A 16,533-nucleotide genomic window follows, 5' to 3' on the forward strand; every position below is an offset into this window, starting at 1 on the left:
CTATTCTAAAAAAAAAAAAAGAATGGAGATTAGATCTGAAATGTGTCTTGAAGGACGGCTTAAATAAATAGAGAAAAAAGTAATGATTTTATAGGAAAAAGAAATGGTATGTGAAAATAAACTCTAATCTGCCATTTTTTTGCTGACATATATTGAATTCTTTCCATGTGTCACATATGGTTTTCTGTGATTTTTATATAAGAACATTTTACTTCTCATAATAACCCTAGGAAGTAGATACTATTATTAGTTCTTTTTTAGTGAGGCACAGAGAGCTTAATTAATTTATCCAAGTTATACAGTGAGAAGGTAGCAGAGCAGGAATTAAACACAGACAACCTGGCCTCTCTAAATACACTGCCTACCAGAGAATAATGAGCAGATTTATTTTGCTAAAGTTTCTGATGAGTGAATAGTTATAGATAAAGTTGGCAAGATGCATTCAAAGGGCCTGCGGTGCCTCTATACAGCATTCGTACTGCATTCTCTACACAATATAGAATTAGTGAAGAGTTTTGAGATATTAATTTGAGAAAGTCTTATTTTCAGAAGATTTATCTTTGAGAGCAGCATACAGAAGGAATAAGAATTAGACTTATGAGGCTGTTTTAATCACACTAGTTTATAATCTCAGATTTATTATGTTTGTTACCCTTACTGTGAACACTGGTATGAACATAGGTGACATTTTTGAAAAATGTCTGTAACTGAGATTTGTGGAGAATAAGATTAACAATCAGAACACAGAAAAATAAAGTTACCAGGAAGCGGGGTACATACAGATATCTGAACATATAAATATTTCTTGTTTAGAGGTATGTGTCTAAGACAAAGCCCCAAAGCTGCGTGTGAAACACTGTAGGAGAGGATTAAGTTAAAGATGAAACGAGAAAGGACCAGTAGGACTATGAAATGAGATCAGTGTTTCAGGAAGGATTGGGCATGTGCTCATAAGTAAAAGTGAGCCCAATGGACAGAAGTTTCAGTTAAAAATAAGAAGGAATTTTCAAACAATTACAACACTCCAAGTCTGATTCTATGAGTATTTGTTCCCAAACACCTATTTTCTAAAAGTTAATCTATTGAATGTATACAAAAAAATGGAAAAGAAAAGCAATGTAACTGACAGTATATATACAGAAGAAGATAGTACATGTTTAGTAGAAGACAGAGTAATACACATAGTATATGTACCATAGGTAAGCTGGTGAGAGATGGACAGATAGATTGGTAGAGTAGATAGATATTAACTAGATAAATAAATAGACATGCAAACAGTCAGAGAAGTATTATTACATTGTTTTACCAAATTTCCCAGTTTCCAAAATGTGGGAACCCAATCGAGACTCCAAGAGTTAAAGGGCTATGTCTGAATAACGATTTGCATGGTCCATGTACCAGTAAATGGGAAAAGGAAAATGACTGAAGGCTTTAGTAACTATTTCTAACATCTGGATTTGGACAATTAGTATTTGTTCTTGATATTGAAAATTGGGTAGTATTTCACATTATTAAAAATCTAGTGAGTATTGGAGTTTGGGGAGATCATTTTCCCTAAAAGGTAAAAAAAATAGTTAAAAGTATTCTTTCTCTCAACATGTGAGGAAAATGAATTCATCATGCTTCTTTTATAAGCATCAACATTTGGGGCACCCTACTGCAACCAATGTAGTGTTTCTGCATGTACTGGGATTGTATGTGTTTGTGTATATAATATAAAAATGCAAATTATATTCCTAAAAATTTAAATTATATTCATCTTAAGTAGTAAATTTAAAAATTAACTGCTTGAGACTTCAATGAAAGCAAATCAATTAAGACCATAAATATTTTATCTACACTAATATATATAGTTTCACTTCCTTTGCTTAGGTAGTTTATATCTCCTCGTGGCGCAAATGAAAATTCCAGTACAGAACCAGACACCTGTCTTCTAATGCTTATGTATTATTTTGCAAAAAAGGAATTCTGCAGAGGAACAAGAATAAAAATATTTTCATTTTTAAATCATTTATTTCAGCAGAAAGACAACTAAGGTTTTTTTTAAACTTATATTTTATAGGTTATATAATGAAGTCATTATTTCCAGAGAATAATTCCTCTTTCCAATTGCTTGAAACCATTGTCACAATAATTCGATTTAGATTGGAAAGAAACAATCACAGTCTCTTTTCAATTAAGAGACATATTTCATTTTCTAATACCTGCATTCTCTTCATTTCTTCTAAAACTCATTATAAACCAAATAATTTCATTCAGACCAGGCAACTTCTGGAAACACAATCAAGGGTTACAGTATAAATGAGAATTTTTAATTTTGTCCTTTATCTTTTTCTTGGGAACATTTTACATTAACGGGTAGAAACTCCAGCTTTTAAAATATTTCCCTAAGGTAGTACATCTGCAGTGAAAACAATATATAGGAAAACTATAGCTTTTCTCCAAGATTAGTATGATATAGCACTGTTAAAATATACTTTGTAAGACACAAATGTTTTCAGGAAACAATGATTGCTATATGGTCAAAGAGAGTAATTAAGAGGAAGGTTTAAAAAAAACTACAATCCCAGGTGTGTGATTTTTAAAGTCAGGAAAATCAAAATGCATTCTTTGTGTGTGTGTGTGTGTGTGTGTGTGTGTGTGTGTGTGTGTGTTTAAGCTATAAATTCAGGAAAAAAAATGCTATTTTCCTGAAAATTTAGTAATCAAGCAGGACTTTGTAATAAGATATATAAGGGCCAAAATGGGGCTTACATTTTCAGGTAATATACGAGGGTGAGTCAAAAATTATCCACACTCTGTCTGTAGAATTTATAGAAGTTTTAATATAGCCAGAGTGAGGATAATTTTTGACTCATCCTTGTATTTAAATAAAAATTTGATGAAGGAAAGGAAAAATAATTTAACCATAATTCTTAGCTCCAAGAATTTCACCAAGCACTTTACATATGTAGTTATCCTATTAATTCTTTTCAACAATTCAGGAAGGTTGTTACCATTGCCTGTGTTGTATGGATGAAGAAACTGATGCTGAAATAAAGGAGTGCTTTACCCAAGATCATACAACTAGTTAGTGGCAGAGTAAGAATTTCAAATAGACATCAATTCAAAATCCTTCCTTTATTGACAGGAAGATTCTTTAATGTACTATACTACAATTTCCCTAGATAAAGCACAACAAAGTTAGCATTGAAAGGATGCAGGAAAATATTGGTAGAAGTATATCCACATAGCTATTTAACAGAGTAATTTCTAGTAGCTATCAAAATTTTAAACATAAAAAGCGTGTCTTTTTATCCAGTAATTCACTTTCAGGAATTCATTCTTTAGAAATTCTTGCTATGCATAAGTATGCCATTGCAACATTATCTATAATTTCAACAACAACAAAAAAAGTACGATCAACCTAATGCCCAGAAATAGGAAATTATTTCAATATAATATAGTGTGCCCACACCACAAAATTGTACATAGCACTATAAGACTATGGTAAATTTACACGTACTTACATAAAAAGATCTCTAAGATATATTTTTAACAGTGAGAGCAAAATAGAATATTACAAGTAACATGATCTTATTTATGAGTTATGTTAAATTATAGATAGATACATTGAGAGATAGAAAGAAAGAAAACCATATTGAGAAGGAGACCTTCCTACCATCCAATGATCTTGTGGCCATGATTTACCTTTATTCCTAGAAAACAACCCACGCTAGATGTCAAACACCAAGAATTAAAATGTCTCCCTCACAGATCTATTGGAGCTCCAGGACGGAATCCACAATTACCATATTCACCATAAAACATATTTGACATTTACCACTTTAAAACACTTTCACTCAAATTACCTAATCTGGTCCTCACAATACCTATAATCAAAGTATTCCAGAGCAGTTCAACAAAAACCAAGTTATACTATTCTGCCATTTTATGCTAGAATAAACTCATATTTATTCATTTAACTAGCATTTATTAAGGGTTTACTGTGAGCCTGCTTCTTGTAATATTAGAAAGATGAATCAAATTAGACAAAGTTCCGGGCTTTCTAGGTGGTGCATGGTTAAGAATCCACCTGCCAATGCAGGGGACATGGGTTCAATCCCTGCTCCAGGAAGATCCCACATGCTGCGGAGCAACTAAGCCCGTGTGCCACAACTATTGAGCCTGCGCTTTAGAGTCCGTGAGACACAACTATTGAGCCCATGTGCTGCAACTACTGAAGCCCACGTATCTAGAACCTGTGCTCCGCAAGAAGAGAAGCCACGGCAATGAGGAGCCCACGCACCACGATGAAGAGTAGCCCCCACCAACTGCAACTAAAGAAAGTCCGCGCACAGCAAAAAAGACCCAACACGGCCAATAAAATAAATTAATTAATTAATTAATTAATTTAAAAAAATTAGACAAAGATCCTACACTGAATAAAATGAGCAACCAGAGTATATGTGTTGGAAGAGGTTGTGCGTTATAAGATATATGCACAAAGAACATACTTTAAGGTAAAATGTGAATAGGTGACATCAAAAAGATACCAAAAAAGGTACAAACTCTTGTCTCAATGATCTGCAAATCATGAAGCCTGGGATTCTTTCGTAACAGTCAAAACTCTGAATTCAAGTTGTTCATGTGACTTTCTTTGCTTATTTATTCGCAGTAGTTCTTTCACAATTATATTGATCCTACAACACTCTACTGTGCAATGTGACCAACAGGCAAGCACACAAAGTCAGAGATAAGAAACCCAGACCTGCTGGGGCTGCTCCACTTACTAGCTGTTTGGGGGAGCTATTTAACCTCTCTGAGTGGTAAACTGTATTTTCTAAAAGTGACCACATCAACGTTTCTCTTCAGAACCTTATCGCTTCTCCATCAAGAGGAAAAGTCAGTCTCCTCCTCTTGAAATTGGGCATTCCTCATAGTCACATAGTCACCCAATGAAGAAAATGTGACAGAAGTTACTGCTACCATGACTTCCAAGGCTACTCATAAAAATGATCTCTCTCTCATTCTCTCTCTCTCTCTTCCCCTCTCCCCCCCGCCACTCTAAATACTCACCTTTGAAATCCATCCACCATGCTCTTAGGAAGTGCAAACTAGTCCACATGAAAATATCACATGCTGTTCCTCAGCATCCATCAGCATCGACCACTCAACCTGTGAGTGGATGGGCCTTCAGATGATCACAGACCCCATCTTCAAGTCTCCCAGCTGAGGCCTCAGACACTGTGGAGTAGAGAGACAAGCCATCCTTATCTGAATTCCTGGTCCACAAATCCATGAGCATAATAAATGGTTATTATGATGTAATTTGTAACAAAGATAGAGTAACTGGAACACTCAATTTCCTCATCTGGAAAAACAGGATAAGAACAGTATTTAGAGGGTTGTTTTGAGGGTTAATAGAGCCAATATAAAGCATTTAATAAAGTACCAGGCACACTGCAGATAATAAATGGAAATTACCGTAACCGTGTTAATCCCTTTCCAAGACTGTCCTCTCTGCTACATGCCACATTATTTCACCTCCTCTCTTCACCTCCCTGGTAGAAAAGTCAATCCCCATTCTGAAACTACACCCTGACAGATATTCCTTTTGTTTAGAGGAGCTAGGTGGCTTCTAGCAGGCAATTTGTACATCCCTAATCCCTTGCAGGAAATTTTAACTCTGAAGGTAGGAATTAACAGAGATGGAGTGGATGGAATAGCCAAGAACAGACAAAGCAGACAAAAACTCCTTGGTGATGAACCTACTGTCTAATTATTTTCTGTTGTCACTTAGGGTAGTAGGTACTTGTGTAATATCACACACACACACACACACACACAAATCCACTATTTGAAATGAGCACTTGTGTGATCAGAAATTATGCTGGTTGATATTTGGAGCAACAGCTTAAACATTTCATTTTTCAGTTCATTCATTGTATAGACCTTTACTTAGCACCTTGCACATGCCAGGTGCTATATAGGTACTAGTACTCCAATGATACATCCTACATGGTCTCTACACTTAAAGATTTACAGTCTAAAGTTGGAACACGTAAAAGTTCTATTTGTTTTTTGAGGGGTTCTTTCTTCTCCCCAAAAATCTTTAATATTCTGTTTACACTAAAAATTTGTTTTAGTTAAAGTGGTCAAAATTTAAAACAAATAAGTTGTATATTAACACATCTTCAATTTATGTTGATATTCTTTACATTATCTTTTCTTATCATCATCTTCATCACTGGCACACATATGAACCAATAAAATATTTCAAGTATATCTGTTTTGTCTTCTCTTCAGTTACTAAACAAAGCTAAATGATCATGGTATTGCCATATGGGTACAAATATTACAGTGCACGTATTGCTGTGATTATGAACATAATAAATACTTGCTAAACAAGGCAATGAAAGTGGGATCCTGGTAAAAACATACTTAGTGGAAATAAAGAGAATCAGACAAGCTTTGCACAAGTTCCACAACAGCTGCCTGAGGGAGTCATGTTGCCCATCAAGATCAAATCCCTCTAAGTGGACTTGAATGAGCAACAGCCCTATCAACTACATAGCTACAAAGCAGCTGCACTGAAAACTCCTCACTGCTTAGTAAAGTATTCAGTATTCACAGCCCAAGTGCTAAATGTATACATCATCCCCTATCATCCTCCCCTTGGCAGAGCCTATCAAGACCAACTCCATTTTGCTATACATTCCTACTTCACCAAAAGTCCAAAACTCCAAGTCACCCTTTATCTCATAATCAAACTGCTTTCTACACCCTCATCCAATTCTCCTCCATTCTCTTCCTCCTAAATCTCAGATTTTCCTGGAAAATCTGGAAACCAGGAAACCTGGTTTCCTCTCATTGTTCATGTCTCACATCAATTACCATCTTCTCAGAGACCTTCTCTGATTACACCATTAAGTAAGTCTTCTGTTATGTTCTATTATAGCACTGTTGACTTCATTCACAGCACTGTCACAAGTTGTAATTAAAAGTTAGTTTTTTTTCTTTACTTATTTAGTAAATTTTTGCTTATTTATTTACTTGTTTAATTTATCTTTCCAAATTAGACAATAAGGTCCACAAAAGTCAGGGATAATACTCATATTGCTTACCAGTCTACACCAAAAGCCTAAATCAGGCACTAGCACGCAGTACCTGCTCAATTAATACATGCTGGATTAAAAAAAATGAAATATACAAATAGCTAACAAGAATGTATTATTATATAAGCAGAAACATATACTTTGCTCCAATTCCACTACTGCTACATCATGCAGATCAACATCATCTCTTAACTGATTCAAACAACTTTTAACTGCTCTCCCAACTTCTGCTGCTTCACTACTTCCTTCCCTTCCACTTAGTTTTGTATCTTTTCTCTTTTTTATTGATGCATAATTAACTAAAAATATTATATTAGTTTCAGGTGTATAACATAGTGATTCAATATTTGCATGTATTACAAACTATCAGCACAGTAAGTCTCATTACCATCTGTCACCTCACAAAGTTATTGCAATATTAATGAATACATTCCCTGTGTTGTATATTACTTCCCCATGGCTTATTTAAAACTAGAAGTTTGTACTTCTTAATCCTCTTCAGCTATGCGGCACATCACCCTACACCCCTCCCTGCCAGCAATCACCTGTTTGGTCTCTGCATCTACGAATCTGTTTCTGTTTTCTTGTATTTATTCATTTGTTTTGTTTTTGAGAGTCCACACATAAGTGAAATCATATGGTAGTCGTCTTTATCTCTCTGGCTTATTTCACTTAGCATAATACCCTCTAGGTTCACCCATGTTGTTGGAAAGGCAATATTTCATTCTTTTTGTGGCTGAATAATATTCCATTGTGTGTGCATAATATATATATATGTGAGGTAATAGCTTACTATGGTTTCGATGATTAGTGATAATGAACATCTTTTTATGTGTTTATTGGCCATTTGCATGTCTTCTTTGGAAAGCTGTCTATTCAGGTCTTCTCATTTTTTAATTGTTTTTTTTATTATTATTGAGTTGTATAACCTATTTACATATATTGTCTATTAACTCCTTTTCAGTCATGTCATTTGCAAATATTTTCTCCCATTCAGTAGGTAGTCTTCTCATTTTGTCAGTGGTTTCCTGTGCTGTTCAAAAGCTATTAATGAGATATCACCTCACTCCTGTCAGAATGGCTATCATCAAAAAGTCTACAAATAACAAGTGTTGACAAGGATGTGGAGAAAAGGGAATACTTGTACACTACTTATGGGAATGTAAATTGGTGCAGCCACTATTGAAAATAGTAATGTGGTTCCACAAAAAAGTAAAAACAGAACTACATAAGATCCAGCAATTCCACTGCTGCACATACATCCAAAGAAAATGAAAACTGTAATTTGAAAAGATTCATGAACCCCAATGTTCACAGCAGCATTATTTCTTTACAATAGCCAAGATATGGAAGCAACCTAAGTGTCAATCAACAGATGAATGGATAAAGATGATGTGATACACACACATGCACACACGCTCAATGGAGTCTTAGCCATAAAAAAGAATGAAATTCTGCCATTTGCAAAAATGTGGATGGACCTAGAGAGTATTATGCTTAGTTAAATAAGTTAGAAAGAAAAAGACAAATACTCTGTTATCAATTATATGCATAACCTAAAAAATAAAACGAATGTATATTTGTTTTACATTATACAGAAACAGACACAGATATATAGACAGAGAACAAAGTTGGGACATGGAAGGGGGAGTGGCAAGATAGTGGTATGGGATTAAGAGACAGAAACTACTATGTATAAAATAGATAAGCAACAAGGATATAATGTATAGCATAGGGAAATATACTCATTGTTTTGTAATAACTTTAAATGGAGTATAATCTATAAAAATATTGACTCAGTATACTGTACACCTGAAACTAATATAATACCAATTATACTACAATTCAAAAAAATTATTGAGACTTGTTTTGAGGCCAAACATGATCTATTCTGGAGATTGTTCCATGTACACTTGATAGTATTCTGAAGGTTTTGAATGGAATGTCCTATAGATATATATAAAGTGGACTCTGATCTAATGTGTTGTTTAAGGCCAACGTTTCCTGATTGATTTTCTGTCTGGATGATCTATCCACTGATATAAGTGGGGTATTAAAGTCCCCTACTACTATTGTATTACTGTCAATTTCTCCCTTTACATCTGTTCACTTTATATATTTATTCACTTTTTATATTTACATGCTTCCAGGCTGGGTGCATAAATATTTACAAATGTTATATCCTCTTCTTGGATTGAGCCCATTATCATTATGTAATGCTCTTCTTTGATTTTCATTACAGTCTTCGTTTTCAAGTCTATTTTGTCTGATATGAACATTGCTATCCCAGCTTTCTTTTCATTTCCATTTGCACAGAATATCTTTTTCCATCCCTTCACTTTCAGTCTTTGTGTGCCTCTAGATCTGAAGTGAGTCTATTGTAGGTAGCATATCCATTCAGCCACTCTATATCTTTTGACTGGAGAGTTTAGTCCATTTACATTTAAAGTGATTATTGACAGGTATGTACTTATTGCCATTTTGTTATTTGTTTTCTGGGTTTTTTTGCAGTTCTTATCTGTTCCACTCTTCTTTTTCCTGATCTTTTCCCTTGTGACTGAATAATTTTCTTTAATGTTATGTTTGGGTTCCTTTCTATTTCTCATGTGGGTACTATTGCAGATTTTGGTTTGCAGTTACCATGAAGCTCATATATCAACCTATATAGTTTACTTTAAGCTGATAGTTGCTTAAGTTCAAATGCATTCTAAAAGCACTACATTTTTAGTTCCCTTTCCCACATTTTTTACATTATACTTTATATCATTTTATTCTGTATCTTTTATGTATCTATTGTAGTTATAGTTGATTTTATAACTTTTGTCTATTAACTTTCATACTAGCTTTTCAAGTGACTGAACCACTGCCTTCACTATATATTTGCCTTTACCAGTGAGTTCTTTTTCTTTCACATATTTTCTTTTTCCTAGTTATGGCCTTTTCTTTCCTGCTTAAAGAATACCCTTTAAATTTTCTTGTAAGGCCAGTTTAGTGGTGATTAACTCCTAAAGTTTTTGCTTGTCTGGGAAATTCTTTCTCTCTCCTTCAATTCTGAATGGTAACTTTGACAGGTAGAATACTCTCGGTTGTGTTTTTCTTTTTTTTCCTCTTAGCACTTTAATTACATCATGACACTCCCTTCTAGCATGCAAGGTTTCTGCTAAAAAATTAACTGATAGCCTTATGGGGATTCTCTTGTATGTGACTAGTTTTCCTTTTGCTGCTTTAAAATTTTTCACTTTATCTTTAACTTATGCCATTTTAATTATGGCAAGTCTTGGTGTGAATTTCTTTGGGTTTATCTTATTTGGGACTTTCTGTGCTTCCTCAACCTGGGTATCTGTTTCCTTCCCCAGGTTAGGAAAGTTATCAGCCATTATTTCACCAAATAACTTTTCTGCCCCTTTTCCTCTCTTCTATTTTTGGGACCCCTATAATGCAAATGTTAGTACGCTTGATATCTCTGAGGGCATTTAAACTGTTCTCATTTTTTAAAGTTCTTTTCTGTTTTTGCTGTTTTCATTGGGTGCCTTTCACTATTCTATCTTCCAGATCACTGACCTATTCTTTCCTTATCCTCTAATATGCTGTTGATTCCTTGTGGTGTATTTTTTGTTTCAATTATTATATTTTTCAGCTCTGATTGGTTCTTTTATTTTCTAAATCTATGTTGAAGTTCTTACTATGCTTCTCCATTCTCCTCCAAAGTTCAGGGAGCATGTTTATGACTATTACTTTGAATTCTTTAACAGGTAAATTATTTATCTCCATTTCATTAGGATTTCTTTCTAGGGTTTATCTTGTTCTTCCATTTGGAACATATAGTCTGTCTCCTCATTTTTTTCTCTGTTTGTTTCTATGAATTAAGCAAAACAGTCACCACTCCCAGTCTTGAGGGTGTGGCTATGTGTAGGAGAGTCCCCTACGTAGACTGCATGTGTTGGGTGGCTTTGGCAGGCTGGCTGGAGCTGGAGTAGGTGCAGACCAGGGTGTCCCAGAGAGTACCACATTAGGGCCACCTTAGCAGGATGGCTGGAGTGGGCACACACTAAGGGGAAGCCTCAGAGCATGCCATGCCAGGGTCATCTTTGGGGGATAGCTGGAGCTGGTTTGGGCCAGGGGCCTGGGACACACTGGAATGGCCCCGGTGGGCCAGCTAGAGCACCTGAACCATGTTCCTGTCTATGCCATCAAATTGCATGGAAACACAAAAAAATGGTGCTCTCCAGTGCCTCTGGGCCCCAAGAGAATTCCAGCAGGTTCCCTCCTATATGGAAGATGCTCTAGGGTTAGTAAATAGATTTCCTTCATGTATAGTCTAGGTGCCCTTTAATCCACTCTTCTTTCCCCATACCCCAGGACAGGCAAGTCTGAATGCAGACCCCTCACTGATACCCCTCCCTACTGGAGGTCACCACAACAGGGGTGGGATTCCCACTGGTACTATGTCTCCATCTCTCCTACCTGTCTGTATGTTGTCCTTCTATCATTTATCATGCAGAAGCTGTTCAATCAGCCCTTAGTTCTTCTTCAGGAGGAACTGCTCTAATAAGTAGGTGTAGATTCAATGTGTCCATGGGAGGAGGTGAATTCAGGGTCTTCCTAAACTGCCATCTTGAACTGGAACCTATTCCTTCCCTTCTGAATCTGTTCTCCACATAGTAACAAAAGTAATTTATAAAAAGGAAATTTGAAAACAAAAAAAGTAATTTGAAACTTCTGCTTCAAGAAGGAAAATTAGATCTTCTTTCCCCTATTTCTCCCACTAAGTACAACTGAAAACCCAGGAAACTGTATATAAAACAAACAAAAGGCGACTTCTGGACAGAGGAGAGAAGGCAAGCCACTGAGGGACATGGAGACCCAAGGAACCACAGGGTAGTGAGTCACCTGTGTTTTCTTTTAACCTTATATATTGCAGATTTGAAGTTGAGGAACTGGCAACCCAGAAACGTCAACAGACATAAGCAAAAAGAGCCCAAACAAAAGCCATACATCCTTGGAGGTTTGAGAGGGATAAATATACTTGGAAATAAGAAAGGGAGCAGGAGCCAGAGAGGGTTTTATTACTAAGGAGAAGCAGCATGTCCCAATGTTTTCCTTTTCCCACTCTTTTTTCAGTCCAACTCACCTACTCCTCTTCCCTCTAGACAACGATATTTTAGATTGCAGATCTCCCTGATACATTTCCATGGCAATACTAGACCATCACCACCTACCTTGACTCCATCACTACCAGACAGGACCAGATTGTCAGATGAAATCTGGGGAACAGGAATAAAAGAAATGAGAAGTGGCAGGAGAATGGAAGGGCAGATAGTAAGATGCTGAATTAACCTCTTAGCTTACAGCAAATATTCAAAGTGCCAGTAGAGAAGGAGAAAAAGAGAGGAAGCTCTTCAATGGTGCGGCAATTCATACTTCATTACACATTATGAATATTCACTGAGAGTTGCAAACTCTTTACTACCACATTCAACTAAAGGGGGAAGGTTTTATGGAAGACATGAACATGTGAGAATCAATTGAAAGAAGGAGAATTCAATGAATTGCTGGAACGTAAGAAAGAAATTTATGAAAAACTGCAAAGGTGTCAAAATAATAATTGAACCAAAAAGGAAAATTAGTATTCTTAATTATTGATACATGATTACAACTAATGTTACATAAATACATTGAAATACATAATGAAATTTAAGCTGTATTATAATTAAATATTAAGAAAAATTTAATTAAATATACTTTTTAAGTTTCCTTTTTAAGGTCTAAATCAGTGCTGAAACTAAGCATACTAGGAAACAACTGAAATGAGCATCTTAAATATAAATCCATTAGTGTTATATGCAATACAGTAATGAATTACTCTAATCTAGGCTTTTAGAATTCTCAATAAATATTTGCTAATGTTAAAAGCAAACTATATATCACAAACCATATTAAGTGACTTGCATATAATATCAATACCTTTTGTTTTGCTGTCCAGTAGATTCCTTTTAAAGCTGCTTACACTTTTTTCTTTAACATGTATAACTGTGAAATGCTCAATTTTACCACAAGGTGGCTCTTCCTAGATTCTAAATTAACTGTATCATGCAAGTAGCACTGAAAAAAACAATTTCCATAGAGAATATATTATCTCTTATATGTTCTTTTTAAGTGAATAGTATGGAGATAAAGCCAGTTTGAGAAAGGAGAAAATGTCATACATACAGCTACATGCTCTTTCAATGATTTGTGTGTGTGTGTGTGTGTGTGTGTGTGTGTGTGTGTGTGTGTGAAAGAGAGAGAGAGAGATGCTGTTGGAATGTATCATTTAACCATTTTCTCTTGTGCAAAAGAATATCTCCCATTCAATGTCAGATACAGGATATAAAATGTCAGATATGAAATAATTTACTAGCATATGAGGGAAGCCCAAAATATAAAACATTCATTCATTCAGCAAATGTATATCGGTCCTGACTATATTCCAGACTCTGCAACAGACAACATAACAGAGTGGTTAAGAAACCAGACCCTGGAGCCAAGTTGTCTACATTCCAATAGCAGTTCCCCCACCCCTTACTATCTGTGTCCTCTTAGGTGAAATACTCAACTGAATGTACCTATATTTACTCACGTGTGAAATGGGTCCAATAATACAAGATTGTCATGAGGATCAAATACTTAATATAAGGAAAAAGTATAGCAGTGCTTGCTATGTTTAAGTGTTAGTGATGATTATTAGGCACTGTAGTTGATTTAAGTCACATCAGCAACTTCCTTGACACTTCTCCCATCAAAAGTCTAATGTTCTCTTCTTTAGGTATGAGCTACCCTTAGTGATGCATTCCTAACAAGCAGAAGGTAGTGACTTCCAAGGCTAGTTTAAAAAAGCAATACAACCTCAGCATGGTCCACCCTGTCTTGGGATGCTCACCCTTGGAATCCAGATGCCATGCTGTGAGGAAATCAGGAACAGGACACAAAGTAAGTCCAGGTGGAGGTGTTCTAGCCAATAGCCCCAACTAAGTTTCCAGGCAACAGTGAGCATCGGCTGGCAGACGATGAATGAGCCCACAGGGTATTCCAGTCCCAGCCTGCAAGCCACCCCAGGTGTTACTGAGTGGAGCAGAGCTAAGTTGTCTCTTCCAAGCCATGCTCCCATTGCAGAGGCATGAGCAAAATAAATGTAATTGCTTTAAACCACTAAGTTTTTCCATGTTTAGTCACTCATTAATAGATAACCAGGACAGGCACTGAACCCTTAAATAAGAAGACCCAGCTTCTTCCTTCAAAGAATGGTACAGTCGAGTACGTAGGGACAATATGATCTACTAAGAAAACTTTTGGACTTTGGAGCCAGATAACCCAGAGTCCCAATGCTTCTGTTTACTGCCAAACACCTCTCTGAGCTCTGCTTCTGCATCTGGAAAAATCAAAGTAATAATACTTGCCCTCAAGTATTGCTATATACCCGAGCAAATCATGTCCCTGCCTTGAGACTTGCCTATTTCTCCTGGACACCAGAGACAGAGTAATCTGTCTGAAATGCAAATCTGATCCTGGGTTCTCTTCTTTGTCTTCCCATTGACCATTCCCAAGAGGAAATGTCCATGCTCCTCAATCTTGCTTTCAAGGTCCTCTGTGACCAGGTCTCCCACCTCTTAAGCCTTATCTTGAGCCTTCCCCAATTCTATGCTTTGAGATATTTGCTCTGTGAACTTCCTCTACTTCTCTTCTTGCATTTCCTTCTAAAATCCAAAGAATTCCCAGTCCAGTCTCTATGTAGTGTTCCAGCCACAGAAACATGAGCCTTATATCTGAAAGCCTGAAGGACAGGGTATATCTTAACTATGAAGTTCTTAAAGAGGTGACAGAGGAGTTTCATGCAGAATTGCACAGAAAGCTACCTAAGCATTACCTTTATGCACCTGTCCTTCCCCTGAAGGTTTTCCATTCTGAGTGGCTAGCAAAAATCTTTTCCTCACATGGCTCTCTTATAGTCAGGTAGCTCCACCCTCCATTCTATCCCACCCCCATTGTGTACCGCTCCTAGTCCCCAATCTTCCACCAAGCCCAATAGCTAAGGTAACCCATCCTAGGGTGGTCTAGGACAGCCAGAGAACCCAGCAGTCAGATGCTTAGACTCTTCCCATGTCCTCAGAAAGGAAGCACACATGGAACTTCCTGGGAAAGGCAGTCTCAGCTACCCTCTTGGTTGCTATCTTATGAGAAAGACCCAAAAAGCAAGATTGAATCCTCTTCTTTAAGGTCTGGGGTGCATGGAAAATTGTACATATTTATATACGCATAATGTTTTGTCCCTAATACACTTGACTCTACCATGCTGTTTTTCACCACCAGACCTTAGGAAATACTATCCTGCCTGGAATGCTCCCATCCCCCCACTTCCAATCCCCATTCCTTTCACCTGCCTAACTTTTAATAATCCTTTGGGTCTGAACTTAGATGTCATTTCCTCCAGGAAGTCATTGCTGATTACCCACCCGGAAGCCTGGGTTGGCCCACTTTCTTTGTATGAACACTGTCTACTTTACCCAGTTATGATGCTTGTTGCTCTGCATTGTAATCGTCTGTTTGGTCTGTCGCCTTCGAACTATACTGTAAACACCATGAGAGCAATAACTAATTCTGACTTCATTACCACTGTATCTCTTGGTTCGGAGTATGGCAAGCATAAGTGCTCAATAAATATTGGTTGGTGAAAAGAATAAATGGGATAACACATGTAGAGTGACTACCACCTAACCTGAGACAATCCCCAAACCCAAGTAAAACTGCCTCTCTCTTCTTTATGCTGATCAGGTACCCCGTTGAGAGATCCATCCTACCATCTAGAACATGTTCACGTTTATTTATTTAAGTGCCTATCTCTACTTTACTGCTAACTGAAGTCGGTAAGTATAAAGTGTTTATTTTTAAATGGCCAGCATTTGGAATTATGCTTCATGCACACAAGGCACTCAGGAAATGTGGGCTGACTGAATGAAGGGGGAGACAAATATGAAAACAACTTCAATACAGTGTGATAAAGACCGAAATTTACATGAAGGACAAACAGGTGCACAGAGGAAGATATGCCAACTAAGCTTGGGAATCATGAAAAAACACATGAAGGATTTAAAATGTGAGCTTTATGAATGGAATCTTCCAAAATAGACAGAAGAAACAACATGGACCAAGGAGAGGAGGCATTTCACACTTATAACAAGTGTTTTACCCAACATAGGGACTAAAAAGAGAGAAAAAGAACATCAGGAATGAAGAGATTAGAGTGGTAGGCAGGGGCCAGATCATAAAGTCCTCGGTGCCAGCTGCCAGGCTAAAGAGTTTTGCATTTTATCTCATAAGTGATGAGTAATAATAAAAGATTTTAAACAGGTGAACTACGATGCATGTAAATCTATGTTTCAGAATTCTCACTCTAGTAGCA

The 16,533-nt window shown here is 36.5% G+C and overlaps 1 long non-coding RNA gene across 1 annotated transcript in view; it reads right to left on the bottom strand.

The window, feature by feature from the left end:
- The window catches only part of LOC130854599 (uncharacterized), a 47,918-nt gene that overhangs the window by 17,599 nt on the left and 13,786 nt on the right, over positions 1–16,533 (bottom strand). The window contains exon 2 of the long non-coding RNA XR_009054060.1: positions 5,059–5,226. This is a non-coding gene — a long non-coding RNA (uncharacterized LOC130854599). The remainder of the gene's footprint in view (positions 1–5,058; positions 5,227–16,533) is intronic.

This window comes from Hippopotamus amphibius, chromosome 5 (assembly GCF_030028045.1).
Source record: "Hippopotamus amphibius kiboko isolate mHipAmp2 chromosome 5, mHipAmp2.hap2, whole genome shotgun sequence".
Lineage (NCBI taxonomy): Eukaryota > Metazoa > Chordata > Mammalia > Artiodactyla > Hippopotamidae > Hippopotamus > Hippopotamus amphibius.